The following is a 27,582-nucleotide window of genomic DNA, read 5'->3' as shown; positions in this document are numbered from 1 at the left end:
TACGGAACTCAACGGTCGATTAAAGGTCAACTGGTTAAAATATCATGTTACTGAACTCTCCTGAGCTATCATTGACTAAATATAAAGCCATATGTATATTTTTATAATACTGGAGAGATTTCAGCACAGAACGTTAAAAATGTCATATCTCCACTTTCAAGTAGTATGGTGTTAATTTTTTCAGGGATTGTTACTCAAATGTGCAAGAGATAGTAGAGATAAAATCGTTAGAAATTAAATTAATTCCCTGATTCAACCAGTTTATATCTCAAAATTATCAATATTTAGGACACCAAAAATGTGACATGCATTGACAATGAAATAAAGAGGCAATTTCTGCATTAATTTCATTATAATTCAAAACATTTTCAAGTTTGTTGTTTTCCAGAGATGCATGCTTCACAGTAATAAGCAAAACCTTTGATGAATTTGGCATTAAGTGCTCTGAATGGCCATATTTCAAAGAGCGTTACGGTGGTTACTCTTGGTGTCCACCCTATTTTAGAGTAACCACCGTTACACCACAATGGTAAATTAAGACCAAAGAACTTCCCAAGGAGATTGAAAAATTTCTAGTTTGAAGAACTCAATAGATAATGAAATTATGAGAAGAAAGTAACCTTAATATCAAGATTCTGTAAAAGCTGCTGCATGCCATAATTAGTGAATATTTTTGGTGTCCATCATCACACCAGCATTTTTCGGCAGCTATATTTCCATCAAATTATGTACCTGCAGTCTCTTATTAGGTATGGACAATTACTTCCATAAAGTTTATTCAAAACATGAGAAAGAAATTACAAAAAAAGAAATTCTGGAAGAAACAGGAGCTACTTTCATTTTGGTGTCCACCCTTGGACACTGTAACGCGTGTAACGCATGTTTCAGTAGATAACAGGAATATTGCTCATTTGGTCACATGCTCCATGTTTATAGCAAGAAAGTACATTTGTATGTTGAAAAACAGCAAAAGTGAAGAAATCAGCTATCATGCTTGAGAAAAAAAAAGACTTTCTAAATTCCATGTAACGGTGGTTATGGTGGACACCAAACATAAAGTGTAAAAAAACAAATAGGAACTGTTCATTAATGAAATTTTCTCAAACTTCATGAACTATCTCTCCCTCTCATGTACGGCCACTGTGAGGGTTTTTGATTAATCTGAATCCTGTTGAAATAATTTATTTGTGAACTTCAGTTTTATGTATGGTGCCACACTTTTTGTACCCAGTATTGTAAAAACACACATATGCTTTATGTAGGCATACAGGAACAAGCTTGATTCTGGGAAATGAGTGAAATTACACATGTTGCAAAATTTGTAAAGGCAGCCTTCAAGTTCAAGTGAGTTTATTGTCATGTGTCCTTGTATAGGACAATTAAATTCTTGCTTTGCTTAAGCACACAGAAAATAGTAGGCATTTACTACAAAACAGATAAATGTGTCCATATACCATGAGATAAATATATACACACATGAATAAATAAACTGGTAAAGTGCAAATAACAGAAAGTGGTTATTAATAATCAGAGTTTTGGCCGAGCCAGGTTTAATAGCCTGATGGCTGTGGGGAAGTAGCTATTCCTGAACCTGGTTGTTGCAGTCTTCAGGCTCCTGTACCTTCTACCTGAAGGTAGCAGGGAGATGAGTGTGTGGCCAGGATGGTGAGGGTCTTTGATGATACTGCCAGCCTTTTTGAGGCAGCGACTGCGATAAATCCCCTCGATGGAAGGAAGGTCAGAGCCGATGATGGACTGGGCAGTGTTTACTACTTTTTGTAGTCTTTTCCTCTCCAGGGCGTTCAAATTGCCGAACCAAGCCATGATGCAACCGGTCTGTATGCTCTCGACTGTGCACCTATAGAAGTTAGAGAGAGTCTTCCTTGACAATCCGACTCTCCGTAATCTTCTCAGGAAGTAGAGGCGCTGATGAGCTTTTTTGATAATTGTGTTAAAGAAAGATCTTCAGAGATGTGCACGCCCAGGAATTTGAAATTCTTGACCCTTTCAACCATCGACCCGTTGATATAAATGGGGCTGTGGGTCCCCCTCCTACTCCTTCCAAAGTCCACAATCAGTTCCTTGGTTTTGCTGGTGTTGAGGGCCAGGTTATTGCGCTGGCACCATATGGACAGTTGCTCGATCTCTCTTCTATATTCTGACTCATCCCCATCAGTGATTCGCCCCACAATAGTGGTGTCGTCAGCGAACAGAACAGTTTTTTAGGGATTATTTATAGATATGTCTGAAATGGAACCCCAAATCATTAAAAACAGAGGAAATTGGCAATCCTTTTTGAAATGTAACTTCATAATTTGATTGAAATAAGAAGGGTGCATTCGTGTTGCTAGTTTGATTAAATTTATCAAGATTTTCAAAGCACTTTTGCAAATAGGTTTCCTGTCAATTTATTTGAACACTTCAGTCAGAATAACGTAAATGGAATTTGTGGTCTTAACAGATAGGTATTCATGAATCACGAGTTCCACCCTATGCGTTGATCAGAGATTATGTATAATTTTACTTACAGATGGTAAGCTAATGAAAAATATCTCTTGAGCTACACATACAACCTCAATGTAAACACAATGATTACCTAAAACTTTATCCCTTGCATACAGTATTTAAACTGCAATCATTAACTGGAGCATTAAATTTTGTTTTGCGTATTTCTATTGGTATACTGTGTCATTTCTCAAAGTATATTATTCTTCACAACTGTATCAGGATAGAAAACGTGCATTTGGCACTCCCGATAGCAGATCCTCTTCTGGGACTAGCATGCAAAGTGTGGCCTGTCTTTGACGCCATCTCTGCCTGAATGGCAATAGGTTGTTGATTTAGTTGGACGCATGGTATAAAGAGCTTTAAGTCATCAGTGATATAAGTAAAATGTAGTATTAAATTGTAAATTTAAACAATTGCAGTAAAAATATTTACCAAATGTGGAATCTGTACCGAGCTATTCAGTGCCTTCAGAATAGGATGGGGAATATTTGAGAAAACTCAGTTTTACTCCTTAGGAATGTGACACGAAATTCAACTTTCATTTGAAGCATTCCAGATGATTATGAAACTCAGCAGTTAGGATCGGCCGCAAAAAAAAATCTGGCAATGATTTCAAGAAAATAAGAGTAATACAAGATGCTGATGGATGAGATACTACCATTTAGTTTCATTGTCTAATCATGTTACTGGATGCATGAAAAATATCCCAAACTTTATTGAAATGCACAAGTGGACTATTTCATTAAAATGTTGGTGTATTTGTATATTAGTGTGGTGCTTCAGTGAAGCCTTCAGCAAAAATCATATTGAAACTGAGACAGCACTTGTGGTCATTTAAAAGGATAAGTGATTTTAGTTTTTTGTCAGATTTCTCAGTCCAATCCTGAGGTATTGATTTGCTTGGGGTATGGTCCATGGTTGCTGTCAGATTCATAGGCCATGATTCATGGTGTTCAAGGCCGTTGAACTTGAGCTTACTCTCACAGCTGCCTCCTCTGTTGAGCTCTGACTACTCGGTACACATCCGAGTCAGGCCTTGGAACTTCCTGGTGGTTCTGGATCAGCTGTTTGCAAGATAAACATGTTGAACAATTGAAGCCAGTTTTAACAAGTTTAATGCGGTAACATTATATAAGTAGCAACTAAAGACAAGGAAATGGAGGAAGTTTTTTTTAACATTTGATGAAACACCATTTGAAAACATTTAAGGAGAGAGGAAAGTCCTTGAAATAAAATAAAATGTTATAATTATAAAACATGCCAAATGTAATCAGAATGGTGAAAAATCCCCCCCCTCCCCCCACCCTAAATCTGTATCTCTAGTTTTAACGACTGTGCCCTCCATAATGTTTGGGACAAAGACCCATCATTTATTTGTTTGCCTCTGTACTCCTCAATTTGAGATTTGTAATAGAAAAAAAATCACATGTGGTTAAAGTGCACATTGTCAGATTTTATTAAAGGGTATTTTTATACATTTTGGTTTAAGAGAGCTCTCAGCACCTAGCCTTTCCATCACATTTGGAAACTTTTATTGCTGTTTATCAACATGAGGCCCAAAGTTGTGCCAAAGAAAGTTAAAGAAGCCATTATGAGACTGAGAAACAAGAATAAAACTGTTGGAGACACCAACCAAACCTTAGGCTTACCAAAATCAACTGTTTGGAACATCATTAAGAAGAAAGAGAGCACTGATGAGCTTACAAAGGGACTGGCAGGCCAAGGAACACCTTCACAGCTGATGACAGAAGAATTATCTCTATAATAAAGAAAAATCCTCAAACATCTGTCCTACAGATCAGAAGCACTCTTCAGGAGTCAGCTGTGGATTTGTCAATGACCACTGTCCGCAGAAGACTTCATGAACAGAAATACAGAGGCTACACTGCAAGATGCAAACCACTGGTTAGCTGTAAAAATAGGATGGTCAAGTTACAGTTTGCCAAGAAGTACTTAAAAGAGCAACTACAGTTCTGGCAAAAAGGTCTAGTGGACCTTGGGTGGGCGGGGAGTTGGAGCGGGTGGGGCGGGCGGGAAGTTGGAGTGAATGAGCGGGCGGGCGGGGGGGGGGGGGGGGGATTGGAGTGAGCGGGCGGGTGTGGGAGTCCAGCTGCGGGACGCGTGGCGCGAGCGTGCGTGTGCTGGGCGCGAGGCTTTAATCCACAGCGGCGGGGCGGCGCCTGGAGGCAGGTGGGCCTGGATTGGTCGGCATGTGGGCATTGTGACGCCAGCAGCTGCTGAGCGCCGTTTAGATTTAAAAAATTGATTTTTTTCATGGATCACTCTTCACCATTTATTTGCCTCTGAACTCCACAATTTTAGATTTGTAATAGAACAAAATCACATGTGGTTAAAGTGCACATTATCAGATTTTAATCAAGGACATTTTTATACATTTTGGTTTCACCATGTCAAAATTACAGCAGTGTTCATATATAGTCCCCTCATTTCAGGGCACCATAATGTTTGGGACACAGCAATGTCATGTAAATGAAAGTTGTCATGGTTAGTATTTTGTTGCATATCCTTTGTATGCAATGACTGCTTGAAGTCTGTGATTCATGGACATCACGAGTGGCTAGATGTCTTATCTGGTGATGCTCTGCCAGGCCTATATTGCAGCCATCTTTAGCTTATGTTTGTTTTGGCGACTAGTTCCTTTCAGTTTTTTCTTCAGCATATAAAAGGCATGCTCAATTGGGTTCAGATTGGGTGATTGACTTGGCTACTGAAGAATTGACTATTTTTGCGCTTTGAAAAACTCCGTTGTTGCTTTAGCAGTATGTTTGGGATCGTTGTCCTGCTGTAGAATAAACCGCCAGCCAATGAGTTTTGAGTCATTTGTTTGAACTTGAGCAGATAGGATGTGTCTTTACACATCAGAACACATTATGCTACTGCCATCAATAGTTGTATCATCAATGAAGATAAGTGAGCCAGCCCCTTCAGCAGTCATACATGCCCAGGCCATAACACCCCCACCACCGTGTTTCACAGATGAGATGGTATGCTTTGGATCTTGAGCAGTTCCTTCTCTCCTCCATACTTTGCTCTTGCCATCACTCATATCAGAGTTAATCTTCGTCTCATCTGTCCACAAGACCTTTTTCCAGAACTGTGGTTGCTCTTTTAAGTACTTCTTGGCAAACTGTAATCTGGCCATCCTATTTTTGCGGCTAACCAGTGGTTTGCATCTCGCAGTGTAGCCTCTGTATTTCTGAACATGAAATCTTCTGCGGACAGTGATCATTGACAAATCCATAGCTGACTCCATAGCCCCCAAAACAAACAGTGTTTCTGATCTGCTGGACAGGTGCTTGAGGATTTTTCTTTATTATAATGATAATTCTTCATTCATCAGCTGTGGAGGTCTTCCTTGGCCTGCCAGTCCCTTTGCGATTAGTAAGCTCACCAGTGCTCTCTTTCTTCTTAATGATGTTCCAAACAGTTGATTTTGGTAAGCCTAAGGTTTGGCTGATGTCTCTAACAGTTTTAATTCTTGTTTCCCAGTCTCATAATGGCTACTTTGACTTTCATTGGCACAACTTTGGTCCTCATGTTGATAAACAGCAATAAAAGTTTCCAAATGTGATGTAAAGACTGGAGGAAAACTATTTACTGAGAGCTCTCTTATACCTGCATTAAGGAGGCAATTAAACACACCTGAGCAATTACAAACGCCTGTGAAGCCATGTGTCCCAAACATTATGGTGCCCTGAAATGGGAGGGACTATGTATAATCACAGCTGTAATTTTTACATTGTGAAATCAAAATGTATAAAAATACCCTTTAATAAAATCTGACAATGTGCACTTTAAACACATGTGATTTTTTTAATATTACAAATCTCAAATAGTGGAGTTCAGAGGCAATGATGGGTCTTTGTCCCAAACATTATGGACGGCACTGTATGACTGCATTTGTCATTCATTGTCAACTCTGGCATGTCTGATGCTTCCCCATTTTATAATTGCAAGTTTATTCTGTAGCTGTTGTAATATTTCCTTATAATAGACTACCACCTTGAAATAGCTCGAATTTGTTTACTGTTCCTACCTTTTGTAAAATTCTCATTAGCATAGGGTCAATTAGCACATCAAGGCTGTCGCCTGCTCTACTTGCTCTATACCCATGACTGTATATTCAGACACTCTTCTAATTCTGTCTTTAAATTTGCCGATGACATCACTATTTTGGGACGAATTACGGGTGATGATGAGTCAGAGTCAGAGTCAGAAGGGAGATTGATCGTCTGATTGAATGGAGCCAGAACAACAATCTTGGTCGCAACTTCAGTAAAACCAAGGAGCTGATTGTTGACTTTAGAAAAGGAAGGCTGCGGATCTACAAACACGTCTTCATCGGGTCAGTGGTGCAGTCAACAAGTTCCTGTGTGTGCATATCTCTGAAGGTCTGTGCTGGACCCAGTACATTTTTAGTTTAGCTTGTAGTTGCATGTACTGAGGTACAGCAAAAAGCTTTTTTGCTGCGTGTTGTCCAGTCAGCGGAAAAAATGTACAAGATGACAATCAAGCTGGCCACAGTGTATAGATAAAGGATAATGGGAATGATGTTTACTCTAAGATAAAGTCTTGTTAAAGATAGGCCTTGTCACCAGCATTGTCTACAACTTCTACAGGTGTATAGCAGGGACCTGGGGTCAGGGGACCGTACTCCAATGAAAATAGCTGTCACACAAAGTAAAGAAAAATAATAATAAAATAAAATAAATATAAAGACTCCAATCATTTTTTATAATCAAAATCGCCAAATTTGCGGAGCTCCGCTGCAAATACAGGAAGAGACAAGGCAGCAACGAGCTGAGCCTCCCCTCTGATTGCGCAACCCCTCAGAAACTGGATGGAGCGCAGGCAATAAGCGTGTGCCTGGTACTATCTCTCTGTATGTCACCAATGTAATGTTTGTAGACCCCTTTATTACATGTCCGCGCCTTCCATAGTCCAGGTAACTTATTTCACGTGTAAAGATATTTAGGCTCGCTGGTCTCGTCATAAAACTGCAATGAAAAAGCACCAGGGGAGGCAGCTATCACATCTGCCTCACTAAGGGGGGCACGTCTTGAACCCAGTGGAGGGAGAGCGAGCGTCAATTACGTAGGCTCAACCCACGTAATTGACGCTCGCTCTCCCTCCACATTAGCTAGCTCTAGCAAAAAATTTCCAGTGGCTGCAAAAATGGAAAACTCTATTGAGACGAAGAGACTTTTAAAACTAAAAGAAAATAACGAGGACTTCTGCCACAAAGTCACTGACAATGACAATAGGCGAATGGACTTTATTTAAAAGTAAAGGTAAGACCATGCAATATTTATTTTCATTTGTGTTGAATGAGTATGAATAATGGAACTGCATTTACCTATAAAACGTGAATTGAATGCGCAACTTACCTGTATGTGTGTGTTGTAAAGAATGCTGATATGAAACATGAAACATACGGTCACCTAACCAATAGTCATTGTGCAAATTGACCTGCCAATTGAATGGTGAATTTAAGCTATCTCTATCGGGTTCATATGTGTGTAAATCTGTCTCTGAGACTAGCCAGTGCCTCCCCAGCCATTGACCTCACTGCATGTCACTGGTGTATAATTGAGGGCAAATTGACTGGTTGCATCACAGCCTGGTTTGCCAACTTGAACATCCAGGAATGTAGGAGATTACAAAAAGTGGTGGTCACAGCCTGGTCAATCCACTGGAGGCATTAGAATATTGCATCTATAGCATTTATAGCAGTGGGTTAAAAACTTTTCTATGTGTCCTTGTCTTGTGGATCACCGTCGGCAACAGTTCCCAGTGTCCGGGGTGGGAATGTCCTTTAGTTGGGTTTTTTTGGTGCAGCGGGAACTGTGTAAGTCCTCCAAGGTAAGGAGAGGGCAGCCGACAATCCTCTGGGCGTTGTCAATGGCCCTCTTGCTCACTTTCCACAGCTACTTTCTCTTCCGGACGCATACACAGTAGGTTAGTATGCTCTCAATGGAGCACCGATAAAAGGACAGCAGCAGCCTCTGAGTGATGTTGTTCTTCCTTCCATTAGTGGTGTTCACGCTCCACGTCAGGTCCTCCTCAATGTGGATTCCCAGGAAGCGGAAATCCGCCACCCTTGCCTTTCCTTTTACAATGTACCCACCTCCTCTTTCGCTCGTCCCTCCCACCACTGAGTGTCAGCAAATTTGATGGTTTGCTGTGGTGGGCTTGCAAGATGGTGTACCATTCAGTAATCCACTGTGGAATACTGACCTTATCATTGTGAACGTTCAAGTAAAATGTTTGGGGACACAAGTATCCCGAACTGAAACGTCACCAATCCATTCCCTCCATAGATGCTGCCTGAACTGCTGAGTTGCTCCGGCACTTGTGTTTTGCTTGAGTAAAACGTTTGTTATTTATTCAAATATATTCCATATTTTGATAACCTTTATTTTACATTTTAATATATATTTGCATCATGGATAATGCATCAAACATTGATCAATAAGTACCTAAAGGTAACCATCATTTATGATCTCGCAGTGGTCTTGAGATTTGAAATGGCAGTGGAAAGGAAAAACAGACATAATTGAAGTTAATCAAAATATTCATAACAGGATGGGTGTTTGAGCAAAAAATAATGATCTTTATACAATTTTAAGGAAACCGCGTGAATCTCTGCTGATTCACAGACAGGAAGCTTGGAACTGAGTTGCAATTAAGTTGGGGTGCGAATGAGGAACTGGAAACAAGCCAGGACTCTGTGCCCAAGACTAAAATATTGAGTTGTGTGCAAAACCTCTGGAGTATTGTTCAAATTTATAAATAGATGGCTTAGTAGAGAAGATATGGGGAAAATGCTCAGGCTGTGGGTCACAATCTCTAAAATACAGAGCAGACCATTTAGAACTGAACTGAGGAGTAACTTCTTTGTTCAAAGACAGGTAAATCTTTATAAATATCCTGGAGGGCCATGGAGTTTCATTCATGGATTTCATTCAACCCTATTTTTGGATAAAAGATGAGTCAAGTGACGGAAAATGAAAATGATATTTGTTGTAGAGGATGAGACATGATCCTGTTGAGTGGTGGGATAGTTCACTTCCATTGCAGTAGTATAAAAATCCATTAGTATAAAAAAAACAGAACCATCAGGTCATCTAATCTTTTGACTATGAATGGCCTTGTTTTTATTTAGTGAACTGCACGTAACTATGTGGAAGCAAAATGCTGCAGTTGGTCAAAATAGGAAGAAAACCCAGAAAATAGCATTATTTGTTTCGGGCCGTGTCTTTGGTTGGAGATCTAGTTTATATTTTGAGTAGAATTCTGTTGTGATTTTCAGTCTGAAATGTTAACTTTTTCTCTCCATGATCTAAGATTTTTTTATTTTTCCATTATATTATCTCCATTGCATGCACCTATGTTTATTGTGAAGCATTTTTCATGGTACATTCATAAGTAATAGGAGCAGCATTTGGCCATTCAGCCCATCAAGTCTACCGCCATTCAATCATGGCTGATCTATCTCCCTCTCAACCCCATTCTCCTGCCTTCTCCCCATAACCCCTGACCACTAGACTACTCGAGAATATCTCTATCTCTGCCTTAAAAATATCCATTGACTTGGCCTCCACAGCTTTGGATGGCAATGAATTCCACAGGTTTACCGCCCACTGACACAAGAAATTCCTCCTCCTTCCTAAAGGAACATCCTTTTATTCTGAGGCTATGACCTCAGGTCCTAGACTATCCAACTAGTGGAAAATGCCTCTCCACATCCACTCTATCCAAGCCTTTCACTACTTGGCCAATAAACTTATCATTCATTCATTCATTTAATCATTCAATCATTCATTCATTCATACATATTTGGTAAGATTCAATGAGGTCCCCCTCATCCTTCTAAACTCCAGCGAGTAGAGGCCCTGTGCCGTCAAATGCTCACCATATGTTAACCCACTCATTCCTGGGATCAATCTTGTAAACCTCCTCTGGCCCTCAACAAGCACCAGCATATCCGTCCTCGGATTTCGGGCCCAAAATTGCTCACAATACTCCAAATGCGGTCTGACCTGTGCCTTATAAAGCCTCAGCATTACATTCCTGTTTTTGTCTTCTAGTCCTCTCAAAATAAATACTAACATTGCGTTTGCCTTCCTTACTACAGATTTGTATTCTGTTTCAAACCGTAAATAAGATATGAATTAAATCAATTATTACCCTTAGCGGCTTAAGGTGTACATCCATGATTAATTTCGTAAAAGCCACACTATGATTCGACTTTATTTCAGTCCCAATGTAAACTGCATCAAAGAAAGGTTATTCAGCTAATTGGCATGTACTGTACTTTAGCAGTTCCAAATATTTACAGCACACTTAGTAAGCATTTTATGTTGGTATTTTCTCAGTTAACAAATTATTTCTTCAAAAAGGTTTACTTGCAAATTCAGTTGCATCACTATTTGCAGTAGCAGTTCATTAAAACTCACCACAAACCTAACGCTAATAAATTTGCTAAATAGCTACATGGATGTACACCTATTAAAATTAACAATGTTAGAAGCTGATTTGCACATTTTTAATTTGTGCCAAGTATAAAGTAGCTTATTGACTCACTTGATGTGTCTCCTAAAAAAACTTTCTAAAATTTATTCTCAGTGCATGGAACCCTTGAGTATTCTCTTGAACTCGATATCATAGCACAATGAACAATAAACGAGTTCCTCTTGTCCTTACAAAAATAACAACAATTTTCTGATGTCAGAGGATTTTTAATTCTAACATGACGGCAACTTAGGAAAACAAGATTTTAAATTAAAGCATTAATTTGAATTTCTAACCTACAAATGCGAATTAACTGCGAAGTGGCCCTTCCATTTATGTGGCACTTCCAATGCAGTAAGATGAATCAGGTACTTCACGTGAAAGAAAAAACAGTGGAGAAATAAGGAACTGCAGATGCTGGCTTACAAACAAAATCAAGTGCTAGAGCAGTGGTTCCCAACTTTTTTTGGCCATGCCCCACCTAATCACCTCTAAAATCCTGATGCCCCCCCCCCCTTGCTTTCCCTTGAGAGAAAACGGAGGAAATAGATATTATACGGGTAACTTAGCAAAAGCTCTTTGAATCGCATTTCTAAATCCAATTCAATAAATAAGGTTCTCCCATGACCTCGCTAGCTTCGTGCGACGTGCATGCAGAGCGATGGCGCGGTGATTATGTAATAACTACACAATAAAGACCTTTTTTACCCCCAAAAAATTATTTACTCAAAATAACATCTGAAACATAAACTACATATGTTTACCTGATGGAAAATCCAAAAAAATAAAAATCGAAAATTTGGACCCAGACCTCCTCAGTCGCGCTCAATTGCCCCCCTTAAAAATCAAATTGCCCCCCTGTGGGGCGTACGCCCCACGTTGGGAACCACTGTGCTAGAGTAACTCATCAGATCAGGCAGCATAAAAAGAAGAGTCCTGACCCAAAATGTCACCTATCCATGTTCTCCAGAGATGTTGCTGGACCTGAAGTACTCCTGCACTGTGCATCTTTTTTTATGCCACTTACAATTCCATGTTAATATCTTGCTGATCCCAATGGATTAAACTGTATAACGAACATATGCACTTCTGTTCTTTTGATGAAAGGAAATAATTGATGAATCGTCTGAAGATGGTTAAACCAAGGGTGTTTTCTCATTATTCAGTTGCTTTGCATTGAGGATGATTTGCATGTATTATGTGGCTAATGTAGGAACTGCAAACTCTACCCACACAGGGAAGGAGGTGGTTGATGGAGAGTTTGCAAGATGCTGTGCTCATTCTGCCACTTACCACGGCCTCTGTGTTCCTCCTGTAAGTAGATCAGATCACAGATTCAGATCTCAGATCAAAGACAAACTCGGATAGGGTTGAGATTAACTTTGATCAATTATTTCTTGATGCAGCTGTGATTCTGTTAAAGGCATTGATGTGTGATGGTGACACCTGGTGGAAGTATGGGGTTTGCTATTTTTTAGAGTTTTTTTTAAAGGCGTTATATTCTGCAGGAGGCTAAGTGCCAGGTGCTGAAGGATTTTGTCTTGACCTCAAGTTTTTGGATGCAACAGATGTTCCTTGACTTTATTACAAGAGGGAGCACTTCTGTTCAAGCTCAGCATGACTGGGAGGATGCATAGTAGACAGGTATTGGAGGTCTGGCCGTGAAAAGATGGTAGAAGGTCTTGCCAAATCTTAATTTATCCAGTCGTTCAAGACCAATTTCACCACCTGAACCTCCCTCTGGCATGCACCATGCACGTTAATGTTCATTATCCTGACAGAAAATATGGCGGTGTGAAGTATGTCGTGCCATCCACATTTGAGGAATTATGTTAAATCAGTTAGTTGATAAGCAAAAGTCAAGAGTATGTAATTGTCATATGTACTGACAATGGAACAATTATTTATTTTACTTTCAGTAGCGCAACAGGCCTGTAAACATAATATACATTGATAATATATAATACAGAAAATTCAATAAATTAATGACCCCAATGTGAGTGCAGAAACCCCCCAAATCCGGTGCAACCAAAGACAACACATAGTTCCTAGTTGACATCTTAATGGACAGTGTTATGTCATGTTCGAGAGTCTGCAGAACTATCTGCCAACAAATGAATCACGCCTACATACAAAACTGACATGTGTTATATTCTGTTCTAGTGTTTGTGTTTCATTGGCAAGGTTTCATTGGTATCATCTAATACTGGATGGAATGAATAATAGTTAATAATGCTTCTTGATCTCAGTGCTTGTACTTGGGCTATTTAATTTTAATTTTGCCTCCATTGTGTCTCTCCCTGCCTTGTTTACTTTGTAGCAGATTATTGTCTCAAGCTATCAACTCTTGCCTTCAATCTTATTTTCATATTTTGGACTGAAGAATGAACAATCTCTATAGACATTTGAAACTGCATTTTTGTTGAACTTGCATTTTGTCTCTTTGTCCATCTTTGTTATCTTACGATCGTCAACGATATAACATGTAAGGTGCAGAAAATTATCTTATTTCAAGTATACAATCACAATATCACAAAATAGTACTTTATTATTAGCCAAGTATGTTTTGCTACATACAAGGAATTTAATTTGCCAAGTCAGTCATACAAATAAAAAGCAACGGAACACACAAAACACATTTGAACATTAACATCAATCACAGAGACTCCTCCACAATCCTCTCTCTGATGGAAGGCAAAAAAAAGTTAAATCTCTTCCCTTAGCTCTCCCGCGGTCGGGGGCCTCGAGCCCTCCGTTGATGGGATGATATTGACTCCCGTAGCCGGCGGCGTTTTGATCCACTGTGTCGAGGTGATCAGCTCCTGCATCGGGGGGGGGGGGGGGGATGTCAGCTCCCCCACGCTGGACGATCGAACCCCGTGTCGGGGCTGGTCGAACCTTCCGTGACGTTGGAGCTCCCAACATCCAAGGCCTCTCCCGAGACTGCGAGCTCCCGATGTAAAGTCCGCAGGTCACGGTTGGAGCGATCCCAGGCAAGGGATCGACTCTGGTGTGTGTCCAACCCCCGCAATGGGGCCCATGGTCAGTCCGAGGAGGCCTCCAGCTCCATCGATGGTAGGCCGCAGAGCGACTGGAGAATGTAATCCGAAAATTAATCACATCTCCAGCAAGGTAAGAAACTGAAAAGAAAGTTTCCCCCGACCCCTCTCCCCACATAAAACAAACCGGAGTAAATTTACACAAACTTTTAACACACTAAAAATTAAAAAGACGAAAAAACAAACAGACTGTAGGTGGGGCTGCCAATGGTGCGGCGCCCCTGGTGGTCTTGTATGTGCTTCTAGCTGCTATATTTCTGTGATATATAAATTCACTCAATTATTTTGCAGCTTTGTGAATAGAGTGAAGAAGGTAACACAGTTGAATCTCAAGGGGCAATATTTGGATTCTCTCCTGTTGGAAATTATTATATGAGTCTGTAGATGCTGGAATCTTGAGCAAACTGCTGGAGGAACTCAGCAGATCAGGCATCTTTACCTTGGACATTAGGTCCCTTTACACTCTCATGCCCCATCAGGAAGGTTGCGGGGAGGCCTCTGTTTCTTCCCCCCTCCCCTCACCTCTTTCTACAAGCTGTCTCTTCTTCACTCCAGCCTTGAAGAAGAGTCTCAACCTGAAACGTTGTCTGTCCATTTCCCTTCTTTGATGCTGCCTGATCTGCTGAATTCCTCCTGCACTTTTTTGTTGTTGTTGGAATTTATCGTTATCTGATTCTCGAATTGTGAAAATGTTACTTGTCTTTTATTAGCCAAATGCTTCATATTGTTCATAGGTGCATGCAGGCATTGCCTTCTTTCCTGAAGAGTCGCAATTAGAATCAAATATTACAATGACCATCCAACTTATGACAGAGATAAGATCTTTAATAAAGTAGGTAAAGATATCGTGACATTGGCACTGCTACGGCCACCTGTAGGTATAATGTAACTGAATTGAATGACTTTGACCAATCACAACTGTCCACTTGTGCAAGGTGTGACTTGAACAAATGGAGGAATTTCTACTTGATTGTTTCGATAATATACTGGCGCTCCTTGATGTTAAGGGTAGTCACTTTCCTCATCCCTGCAATTCAGTTTTGTGTTTTAAGTCAAGACTGTGCGGTAAGGTATGGAACTGAGTGGTTCTGATCAAGTACAGGCTATTGATAATGATAAAATGCAGCTTGATAACTGTTGATGACCCTTTCCATTATTTTGCTGATGGTTGAGAGAAATTTGGGGTAAAATTGATTGTATCATATCATCATTGGCCAGTTTCAAACCTTCAGTGACCTCCATCATGTTTGGGACAAAGACCCATCATTTATTTATTTGCCTCTGAATTCTGAAGTGTATAGACACATCCTATCTGCACAAGTTCAAACAAATGCCGCAAAACTCATTGGCCGGCAGTTGATTCTACAGCGACAATGATCCCAAACATCAGAGTTTTTCAAAGCTAAAAAATGGTCAGTTCTTGAGTGGGCAAGTCAATCACTTGATCTGAACCCAATTGAACATGCTTCTTATATTTTTAAGAGAAAACTGAAGGGGACTAGGCCCCAAAACAAGCATAAATAAAGATGGCTGCAATACAGGCCTGGCAGAGCATCACCAGAGAAGACAACCAGCAACTGGTGGTCCATGAATCGCAGACTTCAAGCAATCATTGCATGCAAAGGATATGTAACAAAATACTAAACATGACTACATTCACTTACATGATATTGCTGTGTCCCAAACATTATGGTGCCTGAAATGGGGGGTCTGTGTATAAACACTGCTGTAATTTCTACATGGTGAAACTAAAATGTATAAAAATGGCCTTTATTAAAATCTGACAATGTGCACTTTCACCACATGTGATTTTTTTTCTATTACAAATCTCAAATTGTGGAGTACTGAAGCAAATAAATAAATGATGGGTCTTTGTCCCAAACATTATGGAGGGCACTGTATCTGTATAGCTATTTGTAGAGCACAAGATGTCAGCACAAACCCAGGATGTTGAAATATATTTTATACAAAAAAAGCTAAAATGTTCACAAATAAACATGATTGGAATATAGTTTAATATTGCTTAAAATATATAGCCCTTTGACAATTTGCATTTCCTTAATTTAATTGACTGAGAGGTGAATAGAGAGAGAGCTATGATATGCACAAACATTTGATTGCTTCGAATGTACAGTACATTGCTCCTGCAGGAAGAAATCTGTTCTGTCTGGCAGAGTATTGTCTATGTACGAGGATAACATATAATTCAAAACTTGTGCAGAAAGTAATCCAGGATGCTATTATTTGAAAGAATAGAATAAAACTCTTTCAAATTTAAGAGGAAACAAATGGGTTGAAAAAAGAAGTTTGGGACGATCTTATAAACGTAGAATGACAGCTGTCTGCAAGCAGCACAACAGAGATGTTTTCATGAATCCCTAATTCTGGAGGGTGAAGCTTAAGAAATTTTGCTGTGCTAGTAGAACATTAACTCAACAGATGTTTTCATTAATTGACACAGTCTTACATTTTGTGGGGTTGAGCAAGTGTGGTATAATTATTTTGCTTAACATTGTGCATACGGCCATTAAGTTGGCTGCCTTTGTTTTAGGTTACCTGACCCCAAAATTAGGTGACCTGGAAACAAAAAAGTCTGAAATGGGTCGGGCAGCATTTGTGGAAAGAATTTTATTGGGTTATTATTGAACTGGTTGTCCTGGATCCAGCCCATTCTCTGAACTCAACAACACTCAACATGCTTTCTGTGTTTCTGATAAGTAGAGTTGTGTCAGATGACCTCCTGTATTTGACAAATGTCATGACCTCTCCCTCCCTCTCCTTTCCCCTACCCTGTCACTCTCTCCCTCCCTCCATAACCCCTCTCCCCTCCCTACCCCCTTCTCCATCTATCCCCCTGCTCCCCCACCTCATCTCCCCCCTATCCCACCCCACTCTCCCTCCTCACGCACCCCCCACTCTCTCCCTCACCTCCCCCACTGCCCTCCTCTCCCTCCATCCTCCCCCCCCACCCAACTCTCCCCTCCCTACCCCATTCCTCTCCCTCTATCCCCCTGCTCCCCCCATTCCTCACCTCACCCCTATCCCACCTCCCACAATTAAATTCACGTTGTTTTTTTAAATGAATGCTCCCCCCTATCCTACCCCACCCCCAATGAAAATTGTGAAGTTTATTTTTAACTGGAATTCTGAATGAAAATCGTTTTTTTTCTTTGAAATAACCTAAGCACCATGTCAGCAGTTAATGAAAATGGAAGAATTTGATTACAACTGAGGGGTTTTTTGAGAATAACAAAAGGCACGATTTTTTTAAATGTAAATGAAATTCGGGATCCCATTGTGATGTCATTGTGATGTCGAACGTGGCTGACGGGCAGGGCAAGTGGAAAAGTCATTTTGTAATATGGTTTTTGTAAAGTTTAAAATGTCAATAACTTGTAAAATATACCATAAATCTGAACAAAACTTGTGAGTAAGGTGGACCCAAATATTGTAGCGTTATCGTGTACCGTTTTGGCTATGTTTCGGAAAATCACTCACGCAAACAAACAAGATGAGAGTTTTAGTAATATATCTTTCTATATACTTATAAAACTCTGATCTTGGATGTGTGCGTGTGTGTGTTGTGTGATGTTCATGTGCGTTTCACATCTCGAAAACACGACGCGCTAACGGTGACATTTTTACATATTCCGATAGAAATTTACGCCATGATGTCAAAAATCGCCATCTGTCAATTTGATGCATTATTTCTCGAGTTATTAATGAAAATGTTCACAAATGTGCAGAAACTTTCCCTGTGCTTAGCCCTGCTCGCAACATTGTTGCTATCCAGGTACACTGAGTTTTGCTTGCCCTAGCAAGTGCAAATGCATTTTTGTTTTAAGTTTAAAAATGAGGGAGGCTGAATAAGGCAAAATAAACAGCCCCTGCGCAGTTGTCGGCTATGGGTGAGTGCTGGAATATTCCGTTGGGGGAATGGGTTGCATTGGGGAAATGGGAACGGGTTGCGTTGGGGAACCTGGCCTCAATAGACAATAGACAATTCTCATAGCATCCTCCTCACACTGTCACCTAGTTCACACTGCCACCCAGCTTTGTGTCATCTGCAAATTTGCTAATGTTACTTTGAATCCCTTCATCCAAATCATTGATGTATATTGTAAATAGCTGCGGTCCCAACACCAAGCCTTGCGGTACCCCACTAGTCACTGCCTGCCATTCTGAAAGGGACCCGTTAATCCCTACTCTTTGTTTCCTATCTGCCAACCAATTTTCTATCCATGTCAGCACTCTACCCCCAATACCATGTGCCCTAATTTTGCCCACTAATCTCTTATGTGGGACCTTATCAAATGCTTTCTGAAAGTCCAGGTACACTACATCCACTGGCTCTCCCTTGTCCATTTTCCAAATTACATCTTCAAAAAATTCCAGAAGATTAGTCAAGCATGATTTCCCCTTCGTAAATCCATGCTGACTCGGACTGATCCTGTTACTGCTATCCAAATGTGCTGCTATTTCATCTTTTATAATTGACTCCAGCATCTTCCCTACCATGGATGTCAGGCTAACTGGACTATAATTCCCAGTTTTCTCTCTCCCACCTTTCTTAAAAAGTGGACTAACATTAGCTACCCTCCAATCCACAGGAACTGATCCTTAGTCTATAGAACATTGGAAAATTATCAGCAATGTATCCACTATTTCTAGAGCCACTTCCTTAAGTACTCTGGGTCTCTGGGATGCAGACCATGAGGTTCTGGGGATTTATCAGCCTTCAGTCCCATCTGTCTATCCATCACCATTTCCTGCCTAATGTGGATTTCCTTCAGTTCTTCCGTCACCCCAGATCCTCTGGCCACTACTATATATGGAAGATTGTTTGTGTCTTCCTTAGTGAAGACAGATCCAAAGTACCTGTTCAACTCATCTGCCATTTCCTTGTTCCCCATCATAAATTCACCTTTTTCGGTCTTCAAGGGTCCAACTTTGGTCTTAACTAATTTTTTCCTCTTCACATACCTAAAGAAGCTTCTACTATCTTCCTTTTTATTCTTGGCTAGCTTGCCTTCGGACCTCATCTTTTCTCCCTGTATTGTCTTTTTAGTTATCTTCTGTTGTTCTTTAAACATTACCCAATCCTCTTGCTTCCCGCTCATCTTTGCTACGTTGCACTTCTTCGCTTTAATTTTTATACTGTCTCTGACGTCCCATGTCAGCCATGGCCCTTACTCCCTTTGGAATATTTCTTCCTCCTAGGAATGAACTGATCCTGCACCTTCTGTATTATTCCTAGAAATACCTGCCATTTCTGTTCCACTGTCATCCCTGCTAGTGTATCTTTCCAGTCAACTTTGGCCAGCTCCTCCCACATGGCCCCATAGTCCCCTTTATTCAACTGCAACACTGACACCTCAGATCTACCCTTCTCCCTCTCCAATTGTAGATTAAATCTGACCATGTTATGGTCACTACTTCCTAATGGCTCATTAACCTCGAGGTCCTTTATCAAATCTGGTTCATTACATAACACTAAATCCAGAATTGCCTTCTCCCTGGTCAGCTCCAATACAAGCTGTTCTAAGCATCCATCACAAAGGCACTCTACAAAGTCTCTTTCTTGGGATCCAGTACCAACCTGATTTTCCCAGTCTACCTGCATGTTGAAATCTCCCATAATAACCACAGCATTACTTTTGCTACATGCCAATTTTAACTCTTGATTCAACTTGCGCCCTATGTCCAGGCTACTGTTTGGGGGCCTGTAGATTAGTCCTATTAGGGTCTTTTTACCCTTACAATTCCTTAGTTCTATCCATACTGACTCCACATCTCCTGTTTCAATGTCACCCCTTGCAAGGGACTGAATTTCATTCCTCACCAACAGGGCAACCCCACCCCCTCTGCCCACCTGTCTGTCTTTTCGATAGGAGGTATACCCTTGAATATTCAGTTCCCAACCCTGGCCCTCTTGCAGCCATGTCTCAGTAATTCCCACAACATCATACTTGCCAATTTCTAACTGAGCCTCAAGCTCGTCCACTTTATTTAGTTTACTTCACGCATTCATATACAGAACTTTGACCTCCGTATTCACTTCGCACCACCGCACCGCTCACAATTGGCCCTGACCTTACTCTGTTGTCCCTTCTCGAGCTTTCATTCCCATTAATTCAAGAATCTTTTGTAATTTTTCCTGTAGTCACTTCCCCTTCAACTCCATCTTTATACTCCCAATTTGTCAATCCCTCCCCCCCCCACTATTTAGTTTAAACCCACACGTGCAGCCCTAGCAAACTTGCCTGCCAGAATGTCGGTCCCCCTCCAGTTAAAGTGTAACCCGTCCATTTTGTACAGGTCACCCCTACTTCAAAAGAGATCCCAGTGGTCTATAAATCTAAATCCTTGCTCCCTGCTCCAGCCCCTCAGCCACCCATTCAGATCCCCTATCTCCCTGTTCCTGTACTTACTAGCACGAGGTACTGGAAGCAATCCAGAGATAACCACCCTAGAAGTCCGGCCTTGCAGTCTTCATCCCAACTCTCTGAACTCATGTTGGAGAACCTCCTTCCTCTTCTTCCCGATGTTGCCTACGTGCACAACTACTGCCGACTGTTCACCTTCTCTCTCAAGGATGTTCTGAATTCGACCCGTGACATCCTGAACCCTGGCACCAGGGAGGCAACAGACCATCCTCGCATCTCCTCTGCTGCCACAGAATCTCCTGTCCGCTCCTCGGATAATAGAGTCACCCACCACTAGGGCTCTGCCCGATGTTTGTCTCGCCGGTTGAGTGCCATCTCCAGGATTGGAGCCACCGACGTGTCCGCCGCTCGGACTGGAAACATCGTCTCCCCGGACAGTTCCCAAGAGGGCGTACCTGTTTTCATTAGGCACAGCCACCTGGGTCTTCTGCACTCCACGATTTCCACCCTTTCTCTCCATCACACACCTTGGTTGTTCCCGTATCCTGCAAGCCTCACACGGTCTCATCTGCCTCGACATGTGTTCACCGGGTTCCGTCCTCTCGAGCTTTATGCGTAACCTTCTCTCCTCAGCCTCCTCGCCGAAGACTCTAGAGCCAAAGACTCACACTTTACTCACGAGGCAGCTCCCTAAGAGCCGTATTGCTTATATTGACTGATAAATTAACTAATTTACAAACCAAATTCCTCAGTTTTAAACTGTTTTCCCCCTCTGACTCACCTCTAACTCTCCTCCCACACGGGCTTGAGCCAAGGGCAGCCTCTGTGTAAAATTTGGGGAATCAGTATCTGCCGCTGGACCATGTGAGCTACACGGCTGAGCAGAATCCCTTCTCCAACGTCCTGGATGTCCATGTTTGATCATGCCTGCTCCGGAATCCTAGATGAGATTAAATGTGTACTGCGGTTTTCTCTCTTCTTGAGATTGTCCTCTCCCTCCTCCCCTATTTGTCAGGGATGACTTGCTTTCTCTCCATTTCTCTGGGTGGGCAGGTGCCTGCCACATCTAAGGAAGGAGGTGCTAGATTAGGTGCAAATATGGGAGATGGTGCACTCCTTCATTTGTGTTCACTAGGCATCCGTTTTGGAGCCATTTTGGATCTTCATTTTGTTTGGTCACAGGACAGGTATTTCAATGAATTTGTGAGGATATTACTTTTTTAAAGGAAATATTGAGAAGATCAATGAAGGATTATTTCTGATCTTCTGGTGAACAGTATCCTTGTTGGAGCTTGGAGAAGAGTGCCTTTTTCAGGAGTATGTGCCAGGTATGTGGGTGATATGATAGTGTCGATGTGGAAGTAACATTGGCGGCATTTGGGCGCAGCGGTAGAATTGCTGCCTTACAGTGAATGCAGTGCCGGAGACCAGGGTTCGATCCCGACTACGGCCACTGTTTGTACGGAGTTTGTACGTTCTCCCCGTGACCTGCGTGGGTTTTCTCCGAGATCTTCGATTTCCACCCACACTCCAAAGACGTACAGGTATGTAGGTTAATTGGCTTGGTAAATGAAAATATTGTCCCAAGTGTGTGTAGGATAGTGTTAATCTGCGGGGATCGCTGGTCGGCACGGACCCAGTGGGCCGAAAGGCCTGTTTCCGCGCTGTAACTCTAAACTAAACTAGTAACGGTCCTTGGAAATGTGGTTCAGTTGTCACATCTCTGAAGTTACCTGGCAATGAAACGTGAGATCAATTTAGAAATATGCTAGTGCCTTCGGTGCACGATAATCAGCTTTGACCATCTGACAAAAAGAATATTGGAAAATCAAGACCTCTTGCTGGCACCTTAGTTGATGCTACCTATCTCAAACCATCATAAAAGAAATGCCATCAACAGTGTCTTCATAAACCTATTGACAAAATGAGTGAACCAACCACAGCATGCTCCCCCAACTAATTTCCCTCACGACAAGCACTATGGACAAATCCTGGACATTATCACATTTTAATGTTGTGTTATCATGTCTGTCTCCATTTCTGCCACCCCACCCCTTTCATTTTCTCCTCATAATAATGAATTTGTCATTACTATATTACCTATTACTTTGTGCATTGAGATATAAATTTCGCAGTAGGCCATTATTTGTGGCTAGTACATGTAGAGACAAAAAAAAAATGGAGTCTGATAAAATGCTGGATAAATGTTGCAGGTTGGGGAGCATGTGTGGAGTGAGGAATAGAGTTAACGATTCAGGTCAATGAACTCTCATCAAACTATTCTGATGGAAGGTCATCAATCTGAAACATTGACACTGGTCTGTCCGCAGATCCTTGTGATTTGTTATTTTTAGCTGTTGTTGTGCAGATCCAAGGCTTCGGCAGCTTTTTTGAATAATATTTTGCTCCTTGTTAACTGGAATTGGGAAAAATGTTTTGAAAAGTGCAGCAGAGCTGTGAAACTGCACTGTAGGACTTTTTTTCTTTGGCTTTCGATTGTATCATTCTTAATTAGACCAGTCTTGTGTAGACTACTTAATATCCTGTAAAATACCAATAGGGTGGTTTCTTGTGCTTCAAAAAATATTTTTAGTGTGAATCGATGTAAAACTAGATGGAGTTTTAAACAAAGATTATTTATAGCTGGTAGTTTGCAGCAATAATAAAACCTAAAAATCGTGATCAGTTTATGGAATATAAGATGCACGTTTTCATCATAGAAACTCCCTGTGGACTGGTTTAAAATGTATAAATCCAAGGAATGAATTGAATGTATGTTAAAATAGCAAAGTTAGGTTTATTAAACTTTCAATCAAATGTTAAGTGATTGTTGCATTGCCTTGTTTAAATACATTGAGGATGATGTAATGTCATATGGAAATTATCACAACAGGGAAATGCATTGTGGAGGTAAAGAATGAAGCCATTTGAGCAGTTAAAGTCTAATTGAGACTAGAGCTGAATTTTATACTTTGCACTAGTACAATACTAATTGTTCCTTAATTACATATTGTAGAATAAGAGAAATGTATGAATGGTTCTGGAAACACATTAAACGGCCAGGAAAGGAAAATTGTAATATGCACATGTAGGTGCAGAATGATAGTTGATTTCATTAGTGCTTCTCATTTATATGCACTGCCTGTTCTTCTGCAGTAAAATGAATATTCTAATACTGTGTATAAAAAGGATGATGCATTTCAACATGTCACATAAATTTACGTTATGAAAGTATGCTTTTTTACATTTCTCTTTTCCCTCTGAATACCTAAGATTTAACTGATGTTTTTAACAGGCAAAGATGTTTTTTTACGGGAAACTGGATAAATTCTCTTTTTTCTGTGTTCTAATTTAAAAATAAAATAAAATATATCACGCAAGAATATTGAATGTGTTTACGTAGGTGTAGAATATTTGAATTTAAAGAGACTTGAATGTACTGTAGCTTTTTAATGTGTGTTTATTTACAATGAAGGTGAAAAATTACATCAGCTGAGATTTTTACATGTGAGACCTCATCTCAGTTTCCCCCTTCAGATATCTGAAGAGTTTTCACAGGATTAAGAGGTTCCATTTAAAACAGGTTTTAGAATACTGCAGAGCTCCATCCCTTCTTAATGCATATTTTATGTTATAAAAGCAAGCTTGTTTACTGATTTAAGATTTCATCATGGTAAAAGACTATATTAAAATATGTTTTACGTTTTGTTTCTCTAACTGTCCATCATGTCTTTTGAAGACTCCTCTGTCCCACTGGCAGTTGTTGATATCTAGGGACTACGTAAGACAATTTATTGTAATCTTTGGCAACTGAAACGGAAGCTTTTTTTTCCCTGAAGACCTCCAAGAATAAAAAGGTCATTTAATTATCTTAATGTACCTTGGATGCTTAACCAGTTGGTGTTGTGTCTAAAAGTACTATACTGCAGATACTGTAAATCTGAAATAAAAAAGAGAAAATGCTTAAGAATACACATCAGGGCAGGCAGATGAATGCAATTTTTCTCCATGTTAAATGTGTGCGCCGGAGTTGAGGAGTACAATGAAGATGGAAAGTAAATGCCATTATTGCGATACTAGAAATATTCCTCTCTGTGCATAGAAAAATTATTATAATCTTTGTTTCATAGCCTTGAATACTTTGTTTTAATCGCTAATTGATATTGACGTGGATTTATACCATGGCTTCTTTATTATTATGGCATTGATCGCACCATGAACCAAAGACTGTTCCAGAGTTGAGGTGATAGTGATATTTAGATTTTAGTATGTGTGCGACAACAAGAAACCCTGATAAATCTGAAATCAGTGCACATCAATAGGAAAACAGTCTAAAGGTTAAAATGATACCTTCCACAAAGGAAGATAGTTGCTGGAGGCCAATCATTCAAAGCCTTGGGCATTGCTATGGTAGTTCCTCAGGGTTGCATGGTCATAAGTGAAGACTATAAACTTGGTGCCCTGCAGAGAGTGACTCACATGATGGTCCTAACCCTTTCTACCATTTCTACCATTTGTAAGGCACAAGTCAGAACCATGTCAGAATATTGTCCACTTGCCTGGATGAGCGCAGTTCCAACATCACTCAAAAGCTCTACACTGTGCAAGTAAGCTTGCTTGGCATCTTATCTTATCTACACACTCATTCCCTTTGTCACTGGTGCACACTGGCAGTAGTCTATGCTGTAGAGCAAATGCATTGCCTACTCAGCCCGCTCTGACAGGACCTCACAAACCTGCAATCCCTGTTGCCAGAAGCACAAGGGACACACACACACAGTATCTCCATCATTTGAGTCTCTTTCAAGTCGCATGCCACCCTGATATGAATATATGTTGACATTCCACCATTGTCACCGGGTCTAATTCAACGTTCATAAGTGATAGGAGCTGAATTAGGCCATACAGCCCATCAAGCCTACTCCGCCATTCAATCATGGTTGATCTATCTTTTCCTCTCAACATTCTCCTGCCTTCGCCCCATAACCCCTGACACCCTTACTAACCAAAAATCTGTCAATCTCCACCTTAAAAATATCGATTGACTTGGCCTCCACAGCTGTCTGTGAGAATGAATTCCACAGATTCACCCCCCTGTGACTAAATAAATTCCTTCTCATTTCCTTTCTACAGGTACATCCTTTTATTCCAAGGCTATGGACTCTGTCCAAGACTCTTCTACTAATGAAAATTTCCTCTCTACATTCACTCTATTCAGGTGTTTCACTATTCGGTATGTTTCAATGAGGTGGCCCCTCATCCTAAACTCCAGCGAGTGCAGTCCTGGTGCCAAACGCTCATCATATGTTAACCCACTCATTCCTGGGATCATTCTCGTAAACATCCTCTGGACCCTCTCCAAATGCCATAACATCCTTCCTCAGATATGGGGCCCAAAACTGGTCACAGTACTCCAAATGTGGTCTGACTAGTGCCTTATTAAGCCTCAGCATTTCATAAAAAAACATAGAAACATAGAAATTAGGTGCAGGAGTAGGTCATTCGGCCCTTCGAGCCTGCACCGCCATTCAATATGATCATGGCTGATCATCCAACTCAGTATCCCGTACCTGCCTTCTCTCCATACCCCCTGATCCCCTTAGCCAGAAGGGCCGCATCTAACTCCCTCTTAAATATAGCCAATGAACTGGCCTCAACTACCCTCTGTGCCAGAGAGTTCCAGAGATTCACCACTCTCTGTGTGAAAAAAGTTATTTTCATCCCTGTTTTGTATTGTAGCCCTCGCTAAATAAATTCATTGCATTCTCCTTCCTTACTATCGATTAAACTCACAAATTTACTTTTTGGGAATCCTGCAGCAGCACTCCCAAGTCTCTTTGCATCTCCGATTTCTGAATTCTCTCCCCATTTAGAAAATAGCCTATGCCTTTATTCCTACCAAAATGCACGACTACACACTTCACTATGCTGTAATCCATCTGCCACTTCTCAGCCCACTCTCCCAGCCCATCTAAGTTATTTTACAGAGTCCTTGCATTCTCTACACTACATGTCCCTCCATCTATCTTTGCAACATCTGCAAAGTTGGCCACAAAGCCTTCAATTCTCTCATACAAATCATTTATATATACCGTGAAAAGTAGTGGGCCCCAACTTGGACCCTTGCGGAACACCGCTTGTCACTGGCAGCCAAACAGAAAAAGCCCCCTTTATTGCCACGTTCGTGGAAGTTTTTATCCAACAGCATTGTTGGAGTAGTATAGCCAGAAAGAATGTAGTGGTTCAGTAAGGTAACTCACTAACAGCTTTTTACGGGCAATTCATAATTGGCAATAAATGCTGGCCTGGTCAGTGATATCTTCGTTCTGAAAAATGGAACAATAATATTTAAAAAATTTGAGAGTAATATAGCTAATGAAGTTGATGTTTTATATGTGCATCTTTAAATGCCATGTAATGGATTGACAGCCAAACCAAAGTCCAATGCATTAAAGGGACATCAACATGGTTACAACAATTGCTAAGGATTAGAATACAGTTTTTTTTCCAGAACAGAGTGGAATACAGATGTTCAGTAGAGTTCTGTATTATCTTGGTACTTTTAGATCTGTGTAAGGTTTGGGTATTAATATACAGCACAACTTCAAAGGTCTGAGGGAGGGTCTCGACTGGAAACTTCACATGCAGCCTCTCCAGAGATGCTGCCTGTCCCGCTGAGTTACTCCAGCATTTTGTGTCTAACTTCAGCGTAATTTCAAAGTTTGCTGATTCGATTCAAAGATTTCAGGAAGACATAGATAGATTTGTAAAATGGATCAATGCACAACAAATGAAGAAGTGCACTTAGCAGGATGATTGAGGAGAGACAATATTAAAGGAGCATGACCGCAAAATGGTTAATTTAAATTTAATGCAAAATGTGGAATTTAAATTCAATCGAATAATTCTGGAATAATCTTTTTTTTTTTTTTAAGTGCTGGTATCTGTAATGATGGCCACAAAACCACAGGGTTGTCTTAAAAAAATGGATTCACTGCTGTCCTTCAGGAAGGAAATCAGTTGTTCTTATCTCATCTTATACGTAATTTTGGACCTTGAAATGGCCAACAAATTGCTTGTTTATGATTTATCAT

At 40.6% G+C, this 27,582-nt stretch overlaps 1 long non-coding RNA gene across 1 annotated transcript in view; it reads left to right on the top strand.

Moving 5' to 3' along the window:
- LOC129698817 (uncharacterized) overlaps window positions 1–26,690 on the top strand; it is a 72,604-nt gene extending 45,914 nt beyond the window's left edge. The window contains exon 3 of the long non-coding RNA XR_008723731.1: window positions 25,622–26,690. This is a non-coding gene — a long non-coding RNA (uncharacterized LOC129698817). The remainder of the gene's footprint in view (window positions 1–25,621) is intronic.
- Window positions 26,691–27,582: the final 892 nt, after the last annotated feature.

The sequence above is a fragment of the Leucoraja erinacea genome, chromosome 7 (genome assembly GCF_028641065.1).
Source record: "Leucoraja erinacea ecotype New England chromosome 7, Leri_hhj_1, whole genome shotgun sequence".
Taxonomy (NCBI): Eukaryota; Metazoa; Chordata; class Chondrichthyes; order Rajiformes; family Rajidae; genus Leucoraja; species Leucoraja erinaceus.
Note: the sequence above shows the minus strand (reverse complement) of the source record. Positions and strands in the feature narration are given on the sequence as shown.